This window comes from Triturus cristatus, chromosome 10 (assembly GCF_964204655.1).
Source record: "Triturus cristatus chromosome 10, aTriCri1.1, whole genome shotgun sequence".
Classification (NCBI taxonomy): Eukaryota; Metazoa; Chordata; class Amphibia; order Caudata; family Salamandridae; genus Triturus; species Triturus cristatus.
The window spans coordinates 136,727,772-136,749,188 of record NC_140593.1 but is presented as its reverse complement, the minus strand read 5'-3'; the positions used below and the strand labels follow the sequence as shown (position 1 = coordinate 136,749,188).

Here is a 21,417-nt window from a genome sequence, read left to right as displayed (position 1 = left end):
TCTCCATGTCCCTCCTGTCCTCTGTTATCCAAGTCTATGATATCCCTACCCCATTTCCTTCCATGATCCAATGTACCATACTTGCGAACATTTTGAACTTGGTAAGAGGGAGATTTTGAAAAAAAACTGGGGTATTGATTTTCCCCTTTGAGTTACATTGAAAAAGAGGAGATTGTAGACAGGAGACAGATCAAATAAAGCCCATTTGAGCTTAAAAACATTGGACGTTTCCTGGCTGAATCGGGTCTGTTGGCATGTATGGTTGTACTACCATTGCCTCTTCCTTCTGCCCACAATGCTCTATTACATTGCCACAGCCTCTCTTGCAAGTCCTGTATTGTTGGTTTGTTGCCCCTGCCCCCCTTTCCACTGCCCTCCATAGTCTGTTGTGCTGCCACGGCCCTTCCTGCCTGCTCAGTGTGGTTAAATTGTTGCCTTTGCACCCTCCTACCTGCCTTCAATTTTCAGAGTCCGTGCCCCTGGCCTCTGCCTCTCAACAGTATCCTAATGAACAACTAGATTGCTAACATTCTATATTTATTACAAAAGTGTGGAACGCCTGACGTCATCTTGATGTAATCAAAACTGTAATACCTAGAGCATTTCCTTTAGAAATTACATATATGAGAGGGTCTTATTGGCATCAAAATTATGGTTAGTGCTCTAAAAGACTAAAATAAGGACATATTTTCTGAGCGACAAAGCACTTTTAAATTATTTGTTATCTTTATGTTTTTTTATCCAGTTGACCACTTGATTAAATGTTGCACTTAGGGGAGAGGATGTGGTGTTACTTCCAGAACTGCAGACTTTGCAACTGGGGAACCAGGTTGGAGTTTCTGCTTCAGCTCGACATTCTGTGATTCTGGTCAAATCACTTAGTCTCCCCATGTCTGCAACCAAAATGAATTTGTTCTTGTGTGATGTAACCAATGCTCATGTAAAGCACTCCAATACCTGACATGTCTGCACTATATAACACTGCAAAAACACAAAATAATAGGTGTTTTGCACACTTCTGTCATTGGGCTATATTTGGGCTACATCTGGGTGATTTTGGGCTACATTTGGGCTCTTTTGTCTCCGGTGGCCATCTTGGGAGATTTATTTGTTATGAAGTTTCCTAATTTCCTCATGTACTGCAGTCTCCTCAGTAGGAAATGCTTTCAGTTTTTTACTTTGATTCCATCATGAAGGTATTCAGATATGTCACACATTTGCCATAAATTCTGAAAGTTAGCACTCTAGTTGCTCATTAGATCACAAAACTACTGTTCACCATGGAAGTCTGCTCCTGGTATTAAAAGTGCATGTTTCAGTCTGCATGTCAGAATTTTTTAATGAAATAGAAGAGGATTTGAGAAGTCACTCAAAATGTGCCCTCATTTTCTTTCTGCAGCATTAATCATAATTTCTATGGCAAAAGGAACCCCCTCATTGTGTTCCTGTTTTAAGTGTTACCAGTTTATTCCAATCAAGATGGCTTCAGGTGTGCCATACTTAGTCATAATGAAGACAGTAAGCGCTCTAGTTGTTTTTAAGAACACTCTGGGACATTCTGTCATTGGGCTATACTTGGTCTACATCTGGGTGATATTTGGGCTACATTTGGGCTCTTTTGTCTCTGGTGGCCATCTTGGGAGACTTATTTGTTATGAAGTTTCCTAATTTCCTCATTTACTGCAGTCTCCTCAGTAGGAAATACTTTCAGTTTTTTACTTTGATTCCATCAAGAAGGCATTTAGATGTGTCACACATTTGCCATAAATTCAGAATGTTAGCACTCTTTTTGCTCATTAGATCACTGTAGTAAAGCTACTGCTCACCAGGGAAAACTGCAGCTGGTATTGAAAGTGCATGTTTCAGTCTGCATGTCAGAATTTTTTAATGAAATAAAAGAGGATTTCAGAAGTCAAAATGTGCCCTAGTTTTTCTTTCTGCAGCACTAATCATACTTGTTATGGAAAAATGAACCCCCTCATTTTGTTCCTTTTTAAATTAAATGTTTTAAGAGTTACCACTTTAATCCAAGCAAGATGGCTTCAGGTGTGCCATACGTTTATCATAAGTAGGACTGTTAGCGCTCTAGTTGTTCTTTGGAACACTCTGGGAAGCTGCAGTAGAACACAAAGGAATCAACTGACAGTCTCTGCCCTTGTTGGATGTACATGTTTTACTGAGAATGTCAGACTTCCTTTTCACATGACTGAGAAAGATAATGTGAATTTACAGAAAATAAGCTCTCAGTTTAGCTTATAGATCACCTTCCAAACCTCTGTGGGAAAAGCATGAGAAAATATTTTTCTCTCAATCATGATATCCCAGCCGAAGGCTTTTTCACATGGTGAAATCACCTTAGAACATACCACAATTCCTAAAATGAGTATGGTACCATCAACAAATGATTTATAATGTAACTAAAGTCTTAAAACCTTCTATTAACTGCAATGCTTTTTAATGAGGTGTATCATGTATATTGGTCCCAAGATGGCTGCCAACACTTCTTGGATGAAGTGCTGACAGCCAATCAGATCTCAGGATGAGATGTGTGGTTAGGCTCCGCCCACATATATATATGATTTTACTTTTGATTTTCTCAGGAACTACTGAACAGATTGACACCAGACCTGCAAAAGGCACTTCCCTGAGCTGAGGACTACCTCTCTGCCAAATTTCAAGTAATTCTGTTCAGCCGTTCGGGCTGTACCTTGGACTAAAGGTCCCTATGGAAAATTGCATGGGCAAAACGTGTTTTGGGACCCCCCTTTTTTCTCAGCCCCCGCTTGACGAATCCCCCCGAGACTTTCAGGGTAGGAGCGGAGCGGAGCGCCCCACCTATTTTGAAAATTTTGCGAGGATTCGTCAACCGGCGCCAAAGTTATTCCAAATAGAATGTTGCGGATTTCCTATGGAAACACGGTCCTAACTATAACTATCTACTGGCGACCGCCAGTAGATACTGGCGGTCGCCAGTAGATAGTTATAGTTAGGACCTATTTTCCATAGGAAATCCGCAACATTCTATTGGGAATATCTTTGGCGCCGGTTGATGAATCCTCGCGAAATTTTCCAAACTTTTGGCCAGCTCTGCTCCGCTCCTACCCTGAAAGTTTTGTGGTGATCCGTCAAGCGGGGGCCGAGAAAAAAGGGGGGTCCCAAAACGCGTTTTCCCCATGCAATTTCCCATAGGATCTGTTGTCGCAGCTACAGCCCGAACCGCTGAACGGAATGACACCAAATTTGGCAAAGAGGTAGTCCTCAGTTCAGACTCGTGCCTTTTGCATATATGGTGTGAATCTGTTCACTAGTTCCTGAGAAAATTAGGGTAAAAAAGTTAGTGATATCTATGGCCGGGGAGGATCCCCGGACCCTACCCGCACCGTAAGCGCACCCTCCCCGAACCGAGCGTGCACCCTCCCGATCGCACGCTGCATGCTAATTGGCTGTCGAGTGTCTCTCTACATTCGAAACCAGGAACTGTTGGCGGCCATTTTCTGCCTCGGTAGAAGCGAGGCTGAAGATTCAAGGGGAATAAGTGTGTAAAACATATAAAGGGGGCAGAGTGGAAATACTCTGACCCTCTAGAGGTGCTTAGGGCGTCCTAGAAGGACCCCCTGGGGCCCCACATTTTATTTTTTTTAAACGGCGAAATGCACGCACGGTGCGCGCATCCTATCGTGTTGGATGCACGGATTTTCTCGCGGTGGGTGCGCGGATCCACGGCAATGTTTTTTGAAAAACGACAAGAAATCATTGGTTGTATGACAACTTTCTACACTGAAAGGTAGGGTGTATATTTCTGTTTTTTAAAGGTATGATTGTTATTGGTTAACAAAAACAGATTGTAAGGAACATTATATATGATAAACTGATATGTTGAAAAGTCAAGCACACTTCCTGTCTTGTGTAGGAACATTGTGTGCTGAACTTGTGAGCTGTAAGCTCAGTGCAGTGTTCCATGACCTGTTTCTATGGTAACAGGCAGAAGGCAGATTGGGGGAAGGATTGAAATGTATTTCAGTTGGAAAGGGTTGAAATGTTTAACCAATAGAAATGTTTGCTTTTGAGTTTATGTGCAAAGGATTGTGATTTGATGTTTACATGTATATGTGTGGAAAATGAAAGGGAAACTTTTTCATTTCATGCTTTTGCTGGGAGATGCACAGTGCAGAGATTCTGTAAAAGAAAATATGGTGAGTGATTGATATACTTCTTAATCTACAAAAGAACTTGAAAGATGAGTTATTTAATTGTGAGGGGATGTATGTAGACTATTTTGATTTTAATCAGACTAATGTATTTTTCCTGCTAAAGTGTAGGGAGTACTTTTTTTCTCTACAATGTGTGTGCATGTAGAAACCATTCTGTGATAAGCATTTGTGTTTTTCATGTGTTTGTAAACAGATAACTGTGCAGTTTTTATATTTTGGTAGAATTAGAAACCAGTCATTGTTTAAGAATTTGAGAAATGAGTTATGTTATGTTTCTATACTAAAATGTAGTACTACTTCCAGATGAAGAAATGTGTTTTGGTATGGTGCAAGGGATAGTGATGTTTGTCTAGAATCACACAGTGAGTCTGTGTGCATTTGGGAACCACTGTGAGAGAAGCATTTGGTAACATTGTGTATTTGCTGACAGATAACTGTTTTAACTTGTCATGTTGTGAAGTTTTAGTAGCATTAGAAGACAGTTATGGCTTATGATTTGATTAAATGGGTCAGGCTTTGACAGAAAAGTGCAGTCCTGAAATATGTAGATTGTGTGCAGTTCCCTTACCAGTTGTACTGTAGTGAATGAGTTTTGGTAAACTCATAGGGATAGTGGTGCATGTCTAGAATCACAGTGTGAGTTAGTGTGTATTTGGGATCAGTGTGAGAGAAGCATTTGGTGATATCATGTATTTGCTTACAGATAACTGTTTTAAAACCTGTCATGTTGTGAAGTTTTAGTAGGATTAGAATCCAGTCTTTGCTTATACGTTGATTAAATGAGTCATGCTTTGACACTGATGTGCTATACTTAAATATGTAGATTGTGTGCAGTACCATTAACTCTTCCAGAGTAGTGAATGAGTTTTGGTAAACTCCTAGGATAGTGTTGATTGTCTAAAATCACACTGTGAGTCTGTGTGCATTTGGGCAAGGATTGGTAACATCGTGTATTTGCTGACAGATAACTGTTTTAAACCAGTCAGGTTGTCAAGTTTTAGTAGCATTAGAAGACAGTTATGGCTTATGCTTTCATTAAATGAAGCGGTACAAAAAGGGGTGGTGATGGACGGAGCATCAGAACCAATCAAACACTCACACCCAGTCAACAGATCTGGGTTTGATCCATCACCGTTCTTTAGCCCACTCTGCCACCCTAGTTCAGACATGGCCATATGCAAATCAGTCTGACCCTGTGCCTCATGGGAACAGTCCAGCCCGAACTGCCAAGCCATGCCTTCCCTGGACCGGAAACAAGCTTCCTAGGACCGGTTTCTGGCATTTCAGCCGTCTTCAGCCAGGCTTGCTTAAATCCAGTGGCAAAGTGAGCAAGGGACTCACGTCTGAGCATACCCTGCCAACTTATGGCAAACAAAGCGGTACAAAAGGGGGTGGTGATGGACGGAGCATCAGAACCAATCAAACACTCACACCAAGTCAACAGATCTGGGTTTGATCCATCACCGTTCTTTAGCCCACTCTGCCACCCCAGTTCAGACATGGCCATATGCAAATCAGTCTGACCCTGTGCCTCATGGGAACAGTCCAGCCCGAACTGCCAAGCCATGCCTTCCCTGGACCGGAAACAAGCTTCCTAGGACCGGTTTCCGGCATTTCAGCTGTCTTCAGCCAGGCTTGCTTGAATCCAGTGGCAAACTGAGCAAGGGACTCACGTCTGAGCATACCCTGCCAACTTATGGCGAACAAAGCGGTACAAAAGGGGGTGGTGATGGACGGAGCATCAGAACCAATCAAACACTCACACCCAGTCAACAGATCTGGGTTTGATCCATCACCGTTCTTTAGCCCACTCTGCCACCCCAGTTCAGACATGGCCATATGCAAATCAGTCTGACCCTGTGAATCATGGGAACAGTCCAGCCCGAACTGCCAAGCCATGCCTTCCCTGGACCGGAAACAAGCTTCCTAGGACCGGTTTCTGACATTTCAGCCGTCTTCAGCCAGGCTTGCTTGAATCCAGTGGCAAAGTGAGCAAGGGACTCACGTCTGAGCATACCCTGCCAACTTATGGCGAACAAAGCGGTACAAAAGGGGGTGGTGATGGACGGAGCATCAGAACCAATCAAACACTCACACCCAGTCAACAGGTCTGGGTTTGATCCATCACCGCTCTTTAGCCCACTCTGCCACCCCAGTTCAGACATGGCCATATGCAAATCAGTCTGACCCTGTGCCTCATGGGAACAGTCCAGCCCGAACTTCCAAGCCATGCCTTCCCTGGACCGGAAACAAGCTTCCTAGGACCAGTTTCTGACATTTCAGCCGTCTTCAGCCAGGCTTGCTTGAATCCAGTGGCAAAGTGAGCAAGGGACTCACGTCTGAGCATACCCTGCCAACTTATGGCGAACAAAGCGGTACAAAAGGGGGTGGTGATGGACAGAGCATCAGAACCAATCAAACACTCACACCCAGTCAACAGATCTGGGTTTGATCCATCACCGTTGAGTCAGGCATTGACAGTAAATTGCAGTCGTGAAATATGTAGATTGTGTGCAGTTCCCTTATCACTTGCACTGTAGTGAATGAGTTTTGGTAAGCTCATAGGGATAGTGGTGCTTGTCTAGAATCACACTGTGAGTTATTTGTATTTGGGATCAGTGTGAGAGAATCATTTGGTAACATCATGTATTTGCTGACACATAACTGTTTTAAAATCTGTCATGTTGTGAAGTTTTAGTAGCATTAGAATCCCGTCTTTGCTTATATGTTGATTAAATGAGTCATACTTTGACACTGATGTGCTGTACTTAAATATGTAGATTGTGTGCAGTCCCCTTACCCCTTCCACAGTAGTGAATGAGTTTTGGTAAAGTCCTAGGATAGTGTTGATTGTCTAAAATCACACTGTGAGTCTGTGCATTTGGGTAAGGATTGTGAGAGAAGCATTTGGTAACATCGTGTATTTACTGACAGATAACTGTTTTAAAACCTGTCATGTTGTCAAGTTTTAGTAGCATTAGAAGCCAGTCTTTGCTTATGCGTTGATTAAATTAGTCAGGCATTGACATTAAAGTGTATTCGTGAAATATGTAGATTGTGTGCAGTTCCTTTACCACATCACTGTAGTGAATGAGTTTTGGTAAACTCCTAGGGATAGTGTTGTTCGTCTAGAATCACACTGTGTGTCTGTGTGCATTTGGGAACCACTGTGAGAGAAGTGTTTGGTAACATCGTGTATTTGCTGACAGATAACTAATTTAAAACTTCTCATGTTGTCAAGTTTTAGTAGCATTAGAAGCTAGTCTTTGCTTATGCATTGATAAAATGAGTCAGGGTTTGACCCTAAGGTGCAGTACCATGTACTATTATGTTCACTGTGGCAGAACTGAAAAATTAAAAGTTTTACCTAAGCACTGTCCTAGAAGTAGTCTGATTATTTAGTCCGTTTCTAAGTACCAAATAGACTGCTTCAAATGTCTATGCAGTATGCATGTAGTGTTCTAACATACTATACACTTGTCTTTTACATCTTCAATTCCCTAGTCAGTATCCATACACTTCCAGGAAACATCCTGTCACTTCCTTTGCAGTCCTCTAGAGACCCATCCAACAGCATGTACTAATCCATTCACTGTACCAAAACCCAAACACTTATAAATTCACCAAGACACTCTCTTTCCAGTACTCTAATGATTCAGTCACTGCCTAAGTATTCATGCACTGAGCCAGGTCTTAGCACATGGACTTCTTCAAACCACTATCCACTATGCATGCAGTCCTCTAAGCACCTACACACTTGTCTTTCACACCTTCAATTCCCCAGTCAGTATCCGTTCACTTCCAGCAAACACCCTGTCACTCCATTTGCACTCCTCTAGTGACCCATTCAGTATCATGTACTAATCCATTCACTGCGCCAAACCCTAATAAATTCACCCAGGCACTCTCCTTGCAGTACTCTAATCATTCAGTCAGTACCCAAGTACTCATCCAGTGACCCAGGCCTTAGTATATGGACTGCTTCAAACCCTTGTCCACTATGCATGCAGTCCTCTAACCACCTACACAATTGTCTTTCTCACCTTCAATTCCATAGTCAGTATCCATACACTTCCAGGAAATACCCTGTCACTTCCTTTGCAGTCCTCTAGTGACCCATTCAGCAACATGTACTAATCCATTCACTGTGCTAAAACCCAAACACTTCATTCACCAAGATACTATCTTTGCAGTACTCTAATCATTCAGTCAGTGCCTAAGTATTCATACACTGAGCCAGGCCTGAGCACATGGACTGCTTCAAACCCCTATGCACTATGCATGCAGTCTTCTAACCACTTAGACACTTGTCTTTCACACTTTCAATTTCCTAGTTAGTATCCATACAGTCCAGCACTTGTGACTGCCTTTGCACTCCTCTAGTGACCCATTCAGTACCAAGTACTAAACCATTCCCTGTGCGAAAAGCCTAGCAGTTATAAATTCACCTAGGCACTCTCCTTGCTGTACTCTAATCATTCAGTCAGTACATTTACATTTTTACCCAAGTAGTCATGCAGTGAGCCAGGCCTTAGCACATGGACTGCTTTAAATGCCTATGCAGTATGGATGCAGTCCTCTAATCACCTACACAGTTGTGTTTCACACCTTCAGTTCCCTAGTTAGTATTCATACTCTTCTAGCAAACACCCTGTCACTCACCCAGTGTGTCTCCTTATAGTACTGTAATCATTTAGTCATTTAGTCAGTTAGCGTGTAGTCTTTTAGTGAGGTAGGCTTTAGGGCATGAACTGCTTCAAAGTAGTATGCACTATGCATGTAGTGTTTTAACAATCGTCACACTTGTGGTTCAGGGCTATAGTTTCTTAGTCAGTTTTTATATAAAATGTGTTTGTACAGTAATGGAATAGTATAAATTTGAAAGTTATTAATATACATTTATTTGTGATTCTTTTTTACAGATACAGAACAGGAGTGTTTCTCATCTGTTTGCACTCTTCTCGTGCAAGATTGTTTGGATGAAGGGTCCTTAGGTGTTTCATCATACTTGCTGTGCAACACGAGTATTTTTTGTTAGGATCCCCTCGTAACAGAACTCTTTGGCAAATTTTGCGAATGAAGAAGGTGGCATTGGTCTTTGTTTGCCCCTTGGAAAAAGTTAAAAATGTCTTCACCACTGAAGATAAACGTTGTGGGCGTGGTGCCTTCTGCAAAAAAATGTCCTCAGATTCGGTAAATATTTGTAAGCAGCAACATTTACAGTTTTTGTAAGTTAAACTTATAAAATGTTGTTAGTTGTATACATTTTATGTATCTGTGATTTGTTTCTTGTGGTATTTTGTTGAGAATACCATGTTGTTTTTTTTTAACAATCTTTCTGATTTTCCAGGTCTGTCGTCGACATCCGTGGTTCCCACAGGAGTGTTCCGCCTTGTTGTTTTGTATTATTGTTGTTACATTTTGTTTATTGTTTATATTTATGTTAATAAAAAAATAAAGTTTGAAAATAGTTTATCGTTTATATATTTATTATTATAAAAAATAAAGTTTGAAAAAAAAAGTAATAATGTTTTTGGTTGTTCTCTTAACTGCCGTGTGACTCTTTCTTGTGCTTATTACTGTTATTTGATGGAGTCAACCATGGTGTTAAATTTTGGGGCACTTATCGCTGGAATACTGGTGATATCTGCATTTGCACCAACTTCTGAATGGTGTGTTAGATTTATCTCAACTTTACTTCCGTTAAAGTGCTGATAATGAAATGGAGAGTAGCCGTTCCCGTGCAAAAAGACACGAGGTGCACCTTTGTGATTTATTCTAAATACTAAAATCCTGTATTGTATTGCACTGAGGTATTGGCTGCACTTACAGTGTACACACAAAATTTATTAAGAAATCTCATTGTATTTATATTGATTGGGAATAGTGCGTCAGGTGCTGGATCTTGACGAGATACACTGCTCAGTTCGTATATTGTTGTGCACATGAAAAAAATCACATTACAACTTTCACACCAATTGCAATGTGATACAAATTCTGGCGATAAGACACGTTAGCACCAGGGATTTTACACCTGCTTCCTGCTGGTGTTAAGCAGGACAACTACCTGCACCATGAAAGGGAACACAGCCAAGAGCCACACCAGAACACCCACAGGTGCCATAGAGTCAATGAGCATGATACAGGGATACCCATGAGGGCCAGAAGACTCATCTCAACAACTCCAGGACCGCCAATGCCCCCCAAACCCACATCTTAGTAAGTGTGTCCCTGTGGTCATTGTCTTAGCATGATAGGCATGAGCCCTGCAACATCACAGTGTGCTGTCACCTCAGCGTTGGCAGTGAGCCTGGATGTGTAGATACGTACGCATCCTCCTGCATGCACAACTGGCGTGTGTTGGTCTGTCGTTCACAGGTCAGTGCAGGGGTGTGCCTATCCGGCAAGGGGAACGGGGTGTCTCGGACATGTCCGTGTACAGGAAGTGCGGTAAGTGTGTCTCTGTGTTCTGGTGTGGCCTGTTACAAGAGCCGCAGCAGTCGATGTTGTAAAGTGGCATGCACCACCTCCAAACGGCACTGTGATGTTGTAGTTGGAATGTAGCAGGACATGCGCAAATAGGCATTACAATGGCGTGCCGTACGAGTGCACGAGATACAACAGATCACCGTACAAAAGTGTGGGGGCTTGTGGGAGGGAGGAGCAGCCGTTTGGCAACATAACACACAGTGAACTCGACCATGTGCCACATGCTGGGCATCTCATCCATGATGACCACGGTCGCAGACATCCCACAACACCAACGACTGGCCTTTGTACACATCCTGTATGAATGCAGCGTGGTTTTCACATCTATGCTCGTTCAGTGGTGTGATGTTGGCAGGTTGTGTGACTTGTGCTCCTTGTTGGTGTGTTTCATTTTGCCCATTGTTAGTCTATATGTGTGTTGTACTTAATTGTGCATGTGTGCCATTCTGCCCATCCCCCCACTCCCTGTTTCTTCCTTTTCCTAGTGCAGTTGTGTCTATAATGTTGTTGCTGCACACATAAATACATGTGAAGAATAAATTAGAATAGTTCCTTGATTCTTTTAGGTTTCAAAACGTCTCTATTGGTTTCTTTTTAATTTTCCATATGAACCGTTTTTTTTAATATTCAATAACACATAGAAGTCAGAAGTGCAACGTATTCTATCAACACACTTTCTAGAACATTCTACAATACGTGCAGGTTAAAAGTTCATAATTTTTTTTTAAACTTTACGATATTTTTTTGTAACATTTTCTTGAACATTTAACGACACGTGCAGGTTAAAAGTTGACGATTGTTTTAAGTTCGAACAGTGCCTTCCAAATGCAAGTAGCAGGTGTGGTTGAGCTGAGCAAATGTTATCCTATGATATGTACTCCACGTTGAAACTGCTTTTTCTTAACCAATCACAAAGATGCTTTACCACAAAACTAATATGCACCCTACTTTTAAAAAAGAATGCTTTTCATGATATCTTCAGAGATAAGTTATAGATAGGAATTAGCATTTAAAAAACCTTTGAAATTCACTGAAAAAAACATAGGTTTCATGCACGTTATAGTTAGGAATTGGCATTTAAAAAACCTTTGAAATTCACTGAAAAAAACCATAGGTTTCAGGGGCATTATAGTTAGGAATTGGCATTTAAAAAACCTTAGAAATTCACTGAAAAAACCATAGGTTTCAGGGGTGTTATAGTTAGCTGGACATTTCCCTCGTACAAAACCATAGAAATTCCCCTGTTATAGTTAGTTCAGCTAACTATAACTCGCGCCCCCGCAATGCACTGCTGATGACATCACATATTACATCACTCATGACATGGTCAGTGACATCACTGATGACATCACTGATGACATCTCAAATGACATCACTGATGACATCACTGATGACATCATCCATTGAGTATGTGTTTCTGAACAGTTTTATTATGTTTAATATATATAGGGAAAGGCCTGTTGAAAAATAAGTGGGTGTACAAGTGTGTGAATGGATGATTTTCTAGGTGCATAACTGAGTCTATAAGTGAGTCATTAAATGTATCTTACTGCAGACTAGTGACTAAACTGTGTGAATGTCTGTATGTGTCTGTGTGTTGGTGTATAAGTGGCTGCATGGTTTTGTGAATAGCTATATGAGTGTCTATATGGGTTATTGATTGGTTGTCTGAGTATCTGTATCGGTGCCTGAGTGTTTGTTTGGTAGGGTGTGTGTGACTCTGTGACTAGATGTGTGAGTGGGTGATTCAGTGGGTGCATGTTTTTAAGAGTGCATCTGTGATGGACTGTATGGTTAGGTGAGTGTATGTATGGGTGTGTTAGTGATTGAATGTATATCTCAGTTGTACATGTGTCAGTAACTACATATGTGAAACGCAGTGTATATGTGTGTAAGAGTATATAACTATCTATATGTGAGAGTGTGTGATTTTGGGAGTGGCTGTATGCGCCATAGTGCAAGGATATCTGTGTCATGTGCTGTTTGTTTTTCTGCAGGAAGACACAGAATTTGTTAGTATTTTTATGAGTAAGTGAACTTGAGTGTTTTTAACTGTATAGGTGAGCAAATTTTACTGTGATTAATTATTTGCATGACTGACTAGATGTGTCAGTACCTCAATGGATGATTGGCGGTGTGTGAGTGTCTATATAGGTGTATAAATGCACAGAGTGACTGTAAGTATGAGTGACTGTACAGGTGAGTGAGTGGAGATGTCTGTAGACTTAAAAGTCAATGAGTGGGTGAGTAGTTATTGGTATTGGAGTATCTATGGTTGTCAAAATGGCCGTCTGAAATTTTGAGTCGGTGTATCAAAGGTTATATTAGGGTGTGAGAAGATGCACTAATTTTTCACATGGATGTATGTATGTATGTATGTATGGCATATTTGTATAGCGCAGACTGTCACCCGAAGGGTATCCTGGCGCTTTAGACAACTATACCAACACCACGCATAGCAGTCAGATGAAATTAAGCAGGCCTAGGGAAAAGAAACGTTTTTAATTCTTTCTTAAAAGAGAGAAACTCCCTAGAGCTTCTCAACAACAAAGGGAGAGAATTCCAATATTTGGCCGCCACGAAACCAAAGGCTCGGCCGCCCATGCGAGCCCTCAATACCTTTGGGACTACCACAAGATGTGCTGACAGTGACCTAAGGGAGCGAGTGGGCACATACCACTGGAACAGCTCCTGCAGTGGAACCGGTCCTTGCCCATGAAGTCCCTTAAACACCAGACAAAGCGCCTTAAAGATGACTCGCTGTGAAACTGGTAGCCAGTGAAGATCGGCTAGCGCCGTAGATGAAGAGTCAGACCGACGGCGGGACAGGGCTAGCTTGGCTGCCATATTCTGCACGCGTTGTAGCTTCGCCAGCAATTTGTTTGGAGCTCCCAGAAGTAGTGCGTTGCAGTAGTCTAACCTACTCAAGATGGTACCGCGAACTACTTCTGGGCGAACATGGGCCGGCAGCAGTGGAAGAATCTTCCACAGCATGCGTAGCAGCATCATGCAGGTGGACACGGTTTTATTTACAAAGAGATCCAGTTGGAGATCGGACCCAAACACAACGCCCAGGTTCCTGGCAGATACTGCTGCAGAAGGAACTTCCTGGAAGGAGGCAGGCCAAAAATCAGGAGGCAGTGGCCGAGGGATGTGGTCCAGTGAGCAGTGTAGAACCTCTGTTTTAGAGCTGTTAAACTGCAGAGAATTCTGCCTCAACCAGTCCGCAGTTGACGCCATACATTTATGGAAAGTCTCCAGCGACACCGCGTCTTTGCCCTCGATGGAAAAGATGAGCTGCGTATCATCGGCATAGTTAATAACCGAGATGCCAAATGATTTGACCAAGCTCACCAGAGGGCGAAGATAAAGATTAAACAGTATAGGGCTGATGGCAGACCCTTGCGGTACGCCCTGCTCAACTGTTTTAATCTCTGACTGGAATGGTGGCAAGGCCACTACCTGGCGTCTGTTTCCTAAATAGGAAAACAGCCAATCGCGAGCCGAGCCCCTCACCCCTGCATCCTCAAGTCTTCTGACCAAGATGTCATGGTTGACCGTGTCAAAAGCGGCCGACATGTCGAGCAGCACTAAGAAGGCCGCTCGCCCAATGTCGGCCCGCGAACGAAGATCGTCCAACACGGTCACCAGGGCTGATTCCGTGCCATGCGCTGGTCTGAAGCCAAATTGAGACGCGTCCAAACAGCAGTTGGTCTCCAGGAAACTGGACAGATGTTTAGTAACCAGTTTCTCTAAGATCTTAATGGGAAAAGGAAGCAGCGATATAGGTCTATAATTCGCTGGACAGGTGGGATCCAAAGTTTCCTTCTTCAGCAAAGGTGAGACCACTGCTAATTTCCAACATTTTGGAACTCGTGCCAAAGAGAGAGACTGGCAACAGATAGCATACAGCGGAGGAAAAAGCTCCGTCTGGAAGACTTTCCAATATTTGTGAGGCAATGGGTCTAAAGGAGAACCGGAGGATATGCTGTTAGCCAGCAGGCAAAACTCCTCAAGAGACGGAAGGGGAAAGCTATCCAGCTGTGCCTGACTATCAACTACCCTTACTGCCTCCCTTTCGGCCGCTAAGGTAGAGCCAAGTACAGGCTGAGTAACAGTTGTGGTTGTAGGAGCAAGCTTACTTAGGATCAAGGCGATCTTATCTTCAAACGCCTGCGCTAAAGAGGAGCATAAAGCTTGGGAGGCAGGAATGTCATTAGCCACAGAAGCAGGGCGAGAGAGATCCCCAACAATTTTGAACAAGGCCTGCGTTTTATTCGGTGCATTCAAGAGCGATTCCTCCAAGAAACGTGCTTTGGCGCTTTTAATCTGCACTTTATAGGTCAGCAAGGCCTGCTTAAAGAGGGCTTTATCGGGTTCTAAGTAGTGTTTCCTCCAAGCTCGCTCCGCACGTTTACAGCGGAGCTTCAAATGCGATAGCTCCGCAGTGAACCAAGGCATGGCGATCCTGGATCTATTTCTAATTTTGCGCAGAGGAGCCAGCACCTCTAAGGAGTTGACAATTTTCTGACTAAGGTTCTCGTAGCTTGCGTCCACAGAGACTCCTAAAAGGGGAGTTTCCCCGGCAAGCAGGGACGGCAGGCTAGGTTGTCTAAGTAACCTTGACCATTGCCTGCCCATCCTGGTCTTAGTGCCAGTACTTCCATTCCCAGTTGGGGCCATGGGACATGTCACGGAGAGAAGGACCAAAGCATGGTCTGTCCAACAGTCCACTGATGTCATCAGTGATGTCATCAGTGATGTCATTTGAGATGTCATCAGTGATGTCATCAGTGATGTATCTGACCATGTCATGAGTGATATAATATGTGACGTCATCAGCAGTGCATTGCGGGGGCACGAGTTATAGTTAGCTGAACTAACTATAACAGGGGAATTTCTAGGGTTAACGCCCCTGAAACCTATGGTTTTTTCAGTGAATATATATATATATATATCTATTAAGCTCCCCACACAAGTAGAATGGACCAGCACTCGCGTTACTCAAATCTATATACAGATTTTATTGGCAAATTAATTGAAAACAAACGCGTTTCGGCAATCCTGCCTTTGTCAATGTCGGCAGGCGCCATTGTCATGGCGATATTTAAACAAGATTCAATCGTCATTCTGAAAACGGACAAACAAAGTGTTGCATTGCTGTGGGCGCTATCTTAGAACATGTTTGGGACATCATTCATTGTTAACTCTATATAACAATTATGTGTATAACTCCATAAAAATATATTGTTTCTTCACAAAATCATTCAGGAAATTAATTATTTACAATCTTATGTACAGATTGATCACACGCAGCTTCTTAAATTAATATATTTGCACTCTCCCCGCTACGTGCATTGATCTGCACCTACTGATCACCGGGAGGACCAACCAGACATCTAGTCAGAGATGTAACTTGTTTTCACCCTGGATGGTCTATACATCTGCCTCACCGGTAATGAAATGTATGTAATAAAAACTTAATAAAATTAGAAATCACGCTGTGGTTACCACTTATCAAATAAAGCTGTGTTGTGTCTCTAATCTTGCCCTGGATGCATATATAAATTATGTCCTCAATATTTTTTCGGCATCTAAGTACTAAAAATATTGTGATTAAACAAGCATTGGCAATGCCAATAGTTCTGACTTTAAAAGAATGTTGTGTAGTAATGTGAAGCATTACAAGTAAATGGAGACTGGATATGTATTTGTTTGGAAGCAAAGAACTGTAGAATAATATTGGTGCATGTTTAAAGGTCAAGTGACAGTTTCACTGTCAAGCCACAGCAGAACTGTCAATCCAGATCTAAGCAACCCTGTGGGTTAATGACTGCCTCCTCCCATCTGTGCTGCTGCCAGAGAAAAACAAGATAAATTATCTAGTTATCTAATACACTTTATTAGCATTACAGTGCCATGCGTGTGCCCCTGAAAGTGCGAGCTCAGGCAATCGGATAAATAGTAGGCAGGCAACGTCCAAAAACATCCCAGGTCACCTTTGGTGTCCTGTCAAAATGGCTGCCTTGATTTTCGTTGGTTGGCATGTGAATGCACACGGTTTGCCTCTACACCACAACTCTAATCCTGAGGAAAAAAATTATTCACAGCACACTGATCTGCAAAGTGTCAACAGCTGCACGTTGGTCCCAGGGCACTCCCTGCACAGTGACATCATAGTTCTTCTGAAAACTTCAAAAGTTGCGGTTGTCCCAGTGCTGCCTGTAACACAAGCTTTTTGTAGCAATTTATGAAATTATTATACTCATTACAAATACTGATGACATCTCTTTCCATCCCCTGAGCTCTGGATCCCAACTCATAGCTCATATGCCTGTGAGTGAAAAAACTGCAAGTCACCAATGGTAGTATATGCACAGGATTAGTGCTTGTAGACTGGACTTACTTACAAGTGATTGATGTATGAGCATTTTGGCAAGATGGTAAATTGGCCAAAAGAGACTGCATTATGAGATGTGCCCACTATAAGAATATTTCCACGTTTAAGGCTGACATAATATGGTAGTTCAGTAAGCCATGTGCTTGCCTGGAAGCCTGTGTGCTGGCTTCCAGGCAAGCACACAGGCTCAGGTTCAAATCTAAGCGCAGTTGAATCGTCCTTTTATTTTTGTGAGGTTGATAAAAGGGGGACCAGTTTAGCGAGGATATTGATTGTACATAAAAGCTTTGTTATTATATGAATTTCTTTGGTGAGCGTGCTATGTAAATATTTGATTTTCTATTTCCGTGAGTGAAGACCTTTCAAACCACTAACTGAGAATGAAGCAAGGATAAAGGGATTTTTTTTTAATTCAGGTACTCGGTAGAATGTTCCAGTCTTAATCTCGACGTTCTGTAATATCACAAATAATTTCCAAGGTGCAAAATATCCCCACGCCTGTAGAATTTTAAAATGCACACATGCACGAATGGAGCATGAATCATACAGAAAGCGAGTGTAAAAATGACCAATGCGAGCCCTACCTGCGCAGATTTGATGCCTCACTGCACCTCCATAGTTTGCAAATGAGTTTGCAAAAGTGGGTGCACATGGGCGTGGCCTTGGGACTGCGATGAAAATGAAAATGAGGTGCACTTCGTCAAACAAGTAACAATTTTAAGCAGGTGTGGCTGGCACAGGTAAGAGCGGTGGTGGCGGTGGGGTGAGGCGGAGGCTTAGGTAGGGCAGGGTGGGGTGGAATGGGGGGAGTAGAAAGATGACGGGATAGGCCAAATTAAATTTAAAATATTAAAAATAAAATCACTTATTCTTTCCATCCTGCATTTGCCGACTCAGCAATGCGGTGAGCGCAAGGTAAGTCGTTTTATTTATTTAATTGTTCAATCTCACCGCCTGTTTTGAAGGGTCACTGAGTTTTGGGAGTGCAATTACTAACACTAAGGGCCTGAGTCACAAACTGCCCTTTGTAGCATGTTTGTTGTACTACAAATCCTACTATAAATTGCAATTCAAAAAATGTGTGCAGAATTTGTACACATCCGCATTATCTATACTTGTGTGTGCAGAGTTCTCAGTGCACAAAAGTATAGGTTTCAGTAGTAAATATGGGAGGGGCACAGGAGAGTGGCTCAAAGAAGTGGCAGACAATACTAAAGGGGATGGGATTAGGGAGGAGTCAGAGGGGTTTAGGAGGGTCAGGGAAGGGTTTAGGAAGGTATGTCACACATACACAAAACAGAAAGCCACTTACACTACGCTGGGGGTAGAGACATGTAACTTACACTGTTGTAGTCATTTTACACTCAGAGTTTGTGAATACTTAAAGTAGAACACTTACTCCAAAGTGTAAATTTACTCAAAAACAAGATAGCCTTTGTGAATGAGGCCCAGGGTGTGCAAGAAAATACAGCTGGGACGAGTTTTTTTTAGAAATGAAAGTGTAGTGAAACACATCAATCCATGCAGTATTTCCAAAATGTGTACATGAATGGTTGTAATTAAAGGGGCGTTTGTAACTCACAAGGATATAAATAGTAGGGTCAGCAGAATAGGCGAGCATTGGCAACACGCTATGAAATCATTTACCCTCCAGAGGAGCAATCAGCACTGTTTGTACTGCTGGTTCATCTCTGCAGATGTTTTCCAGTGGCACCAAGTGTTCCTAGCGCTGCGAAGCTTACCAGCTAACATGTGCTATATAAATCCACAGCTAATCGGTAATCAATCGAATCAATGAGGGTTTTGTGAAGCACACTACTCACCCCTGAGGGTCTCTAGGTGCTGGGGGGAGGGTGGTGGGGGGAAGAGGGTGGAGCAGCTCTGATGGAGTCCTCCGAAGAGCCAGGTCTTGAACCCATGAATGATCAAGTACATGAAAACCATGGCATACATACCCATATAAAGCTCAAAGCTAAGAGTGCGGATTACATAGGTAATTTACGGCCAGTCCGTGTGATGTGCACAATGTGTACATTCTCTTCGGGGTTCTTTCGGTTGAAACGGATGCCGCGTGCGCAGAAACCGCAGACTCCCTTCAGTCTGTCTGTCTGTCGATGTCGACAAAGAATATCTCTTCATTAAGACTGCTTTTCATGTAAAACCCATGGATGGCTGAAGTGCGGCAACAATTAGAGTGTGGGATTTATTAGGGGTAAAGAGATGCACGCCTGTCTGCGCGCGAACAGACTGCATCCCAGGAACACTCCTGGGTAACAAGCATTGGCAAAGCACATGCTGCATTGCTAAGAGGGAGGACGATGATGTGGTAATTGCAAGAAATAACAAAGAGATCAATAATTCGAGTACTAATAACAACAACAATAATAATAATACATCTGCTGCTAAAAATAAAATAATAACAATAAAAACAATTATTATGATCATTAATACTAATAATACATGTATTATAATAATAATAGTCGTTAGTCATATTATTAGTATTATCACTGTGTTCTGTTTTCAAAACGTGAAGTTTGAAATGCTTCTGCTACAACAAAAATGTATTTTGTGGTATTCCATGCAGCTGGAGCTGCACTGTACTAACTACAGGCTTAGCAGAGACAGTTTCTAGGGATTGCAATATGGCACAAAATTATATCTGTATACATCGGCATAAATTATATCTGTGTACATCGGTTCGAATCATCTCACCAATCAGTGAACAATATTAACTCCTAGCCAAAAGGAATGTATAATCAAGAACATAGTGCCTGTACCTTTCTGATCAATGCCAAACTTGCGATCAAATCTCTTCAGTAAAGGATATTGTCTCGCATCATGTCTACAAATAGCAAAGCTGCGGTACTTACAGGTTTGAGGCGGTCCCTCCCCTTTTCTGTTCAAGCGCAGAGAAGACCTGGGCTGCCGAGCGGTTTTCGCAAAGCACCTAGAGGCAGTTTACAAGACGCCTGTTTAAAAGGCTGCTGGGGCCCCGCCCCTTGTCCAATGCTGGGGCAGCAGCCAGCACAGGGGAAGGGTCTCTCCCGGCTCGGCTCTCGCCCAGCCTTCTGGCCGTGGGCAGGATGCGTGCTCTGGCGCTGCGACAGAACGCCAGCCCCTCCGCTCATAACTGACTCCTAAGAAAACGAACTTTAACAAATCCCTTCTCCCGAAATGATTCGATTTTAATGTGTGAACGCTCGACATGTTCCTGCTTGAGAATGTGAGCTATAGGTATAAAAGGCTACATTTCCGAATCTTAAAAAAACAGAGCATATTCTTGGCAGTGTAATGGCAAAAATGCCATTAGTTGTGAGTGGTTTTCTAGGTGGAGCATAAAGGGCCCATGGAGGTTGGATTTTTCACCTGCTTTAGTTCCTGAATTCTGTAGCTGTGATTGGAAACCTCTAGTTTTCCGCTGTGAACAAGTTCTTTGAATGCATTTGAACATTCCATGTAAGAGTGTCAAGGAAAGTCACTTGAAATGGATTGTCACACTACAAATCTAAGTCATGACGTCAGCACTGCAGCACTCTGGGCCAACCCTCTTAGCATTTGCCCTCTGATCAATCTTTCCTTTGCCATCTTAGAGGTGATTAACGTTCACATTACATCAATAAATTTCAATTAACAGTGTAACCAATTTGGCTACCTACACAAGGATTCAGTGACTAAAGTTAAGAAGGTTTATTACAAGTTAGCAGTCAGGTTAAGGTACACGCATCTCAGCACCATGCTATAAAGATGCCGAATAACAATCGCAACCGGAAAACCCAACCTCCTAAAGAGGTTTAGGGGTACCAGTATGAGAGCAGAAGTTCAGTCACAGCAATACAAAAGATCTAAAAACAATTTGGTTTCTGGTTCTCTCTTCTATACATGCGTTAAATCTAAAGTCATCTAGGAGTAAGTCAAACTAATAGGATGCTTCCAGGCCAGTGCTAGGCATGGGCAGCATGGGCAGCTGCCCAGGGCCCCGCGCCTGCTGTGCAGTCCCCTTACCCCTTCCACAGTAGTGAATGAGTTTTGGTAAAGTCCTAGGATAGTGTTGATTGTCTAAAATCACACTGTGAGTCTGTGCATTTGGGTAAGGATTGTGAGAGAAGCATTTGGTAACATCGTGTATTTACTGACAGATAACTGTTTTAAAACCTGTCATGTTGTCAAGTTTTAGTAGCATTAGAAGCCAGTCTTTGCTTATGCGTTGATTAAATTAGTCAGGCATTGACATTAATGTGTATTCGTGAAATATGTAGATTGTGTGCAGTTCCTGTACCACATCACTGTAGTGAATGAGTTTTGGTAAACTCCTAGGGA

At 42.4% G+C, this 21,417-nt stretch overlaps 1 protein-coding gene across 1 annotated transcript in view; it reads right to left on the bottom strand.

Moving 5' to 3' along the window:
• Window positions 1-20,036, bottom strand: part of LOC146789040 (collagen alpha-6(VI) chain-like) — a 748,331-nt gene extending 728,295 nt beyond the window's left edge. The window contains exon 1 of the mRNA XM_085631021.1: window positions 19,971-20,036. The gene's annotated coding sequence lies outside the window, so the exon portion shown is untranslated. The remainder of the gene's footprint in view (window positions 1-19,970) is intronic.
• Between the last annotated feature and the right edge of the window lie 1,381 nt (window positions 20,037-21,417).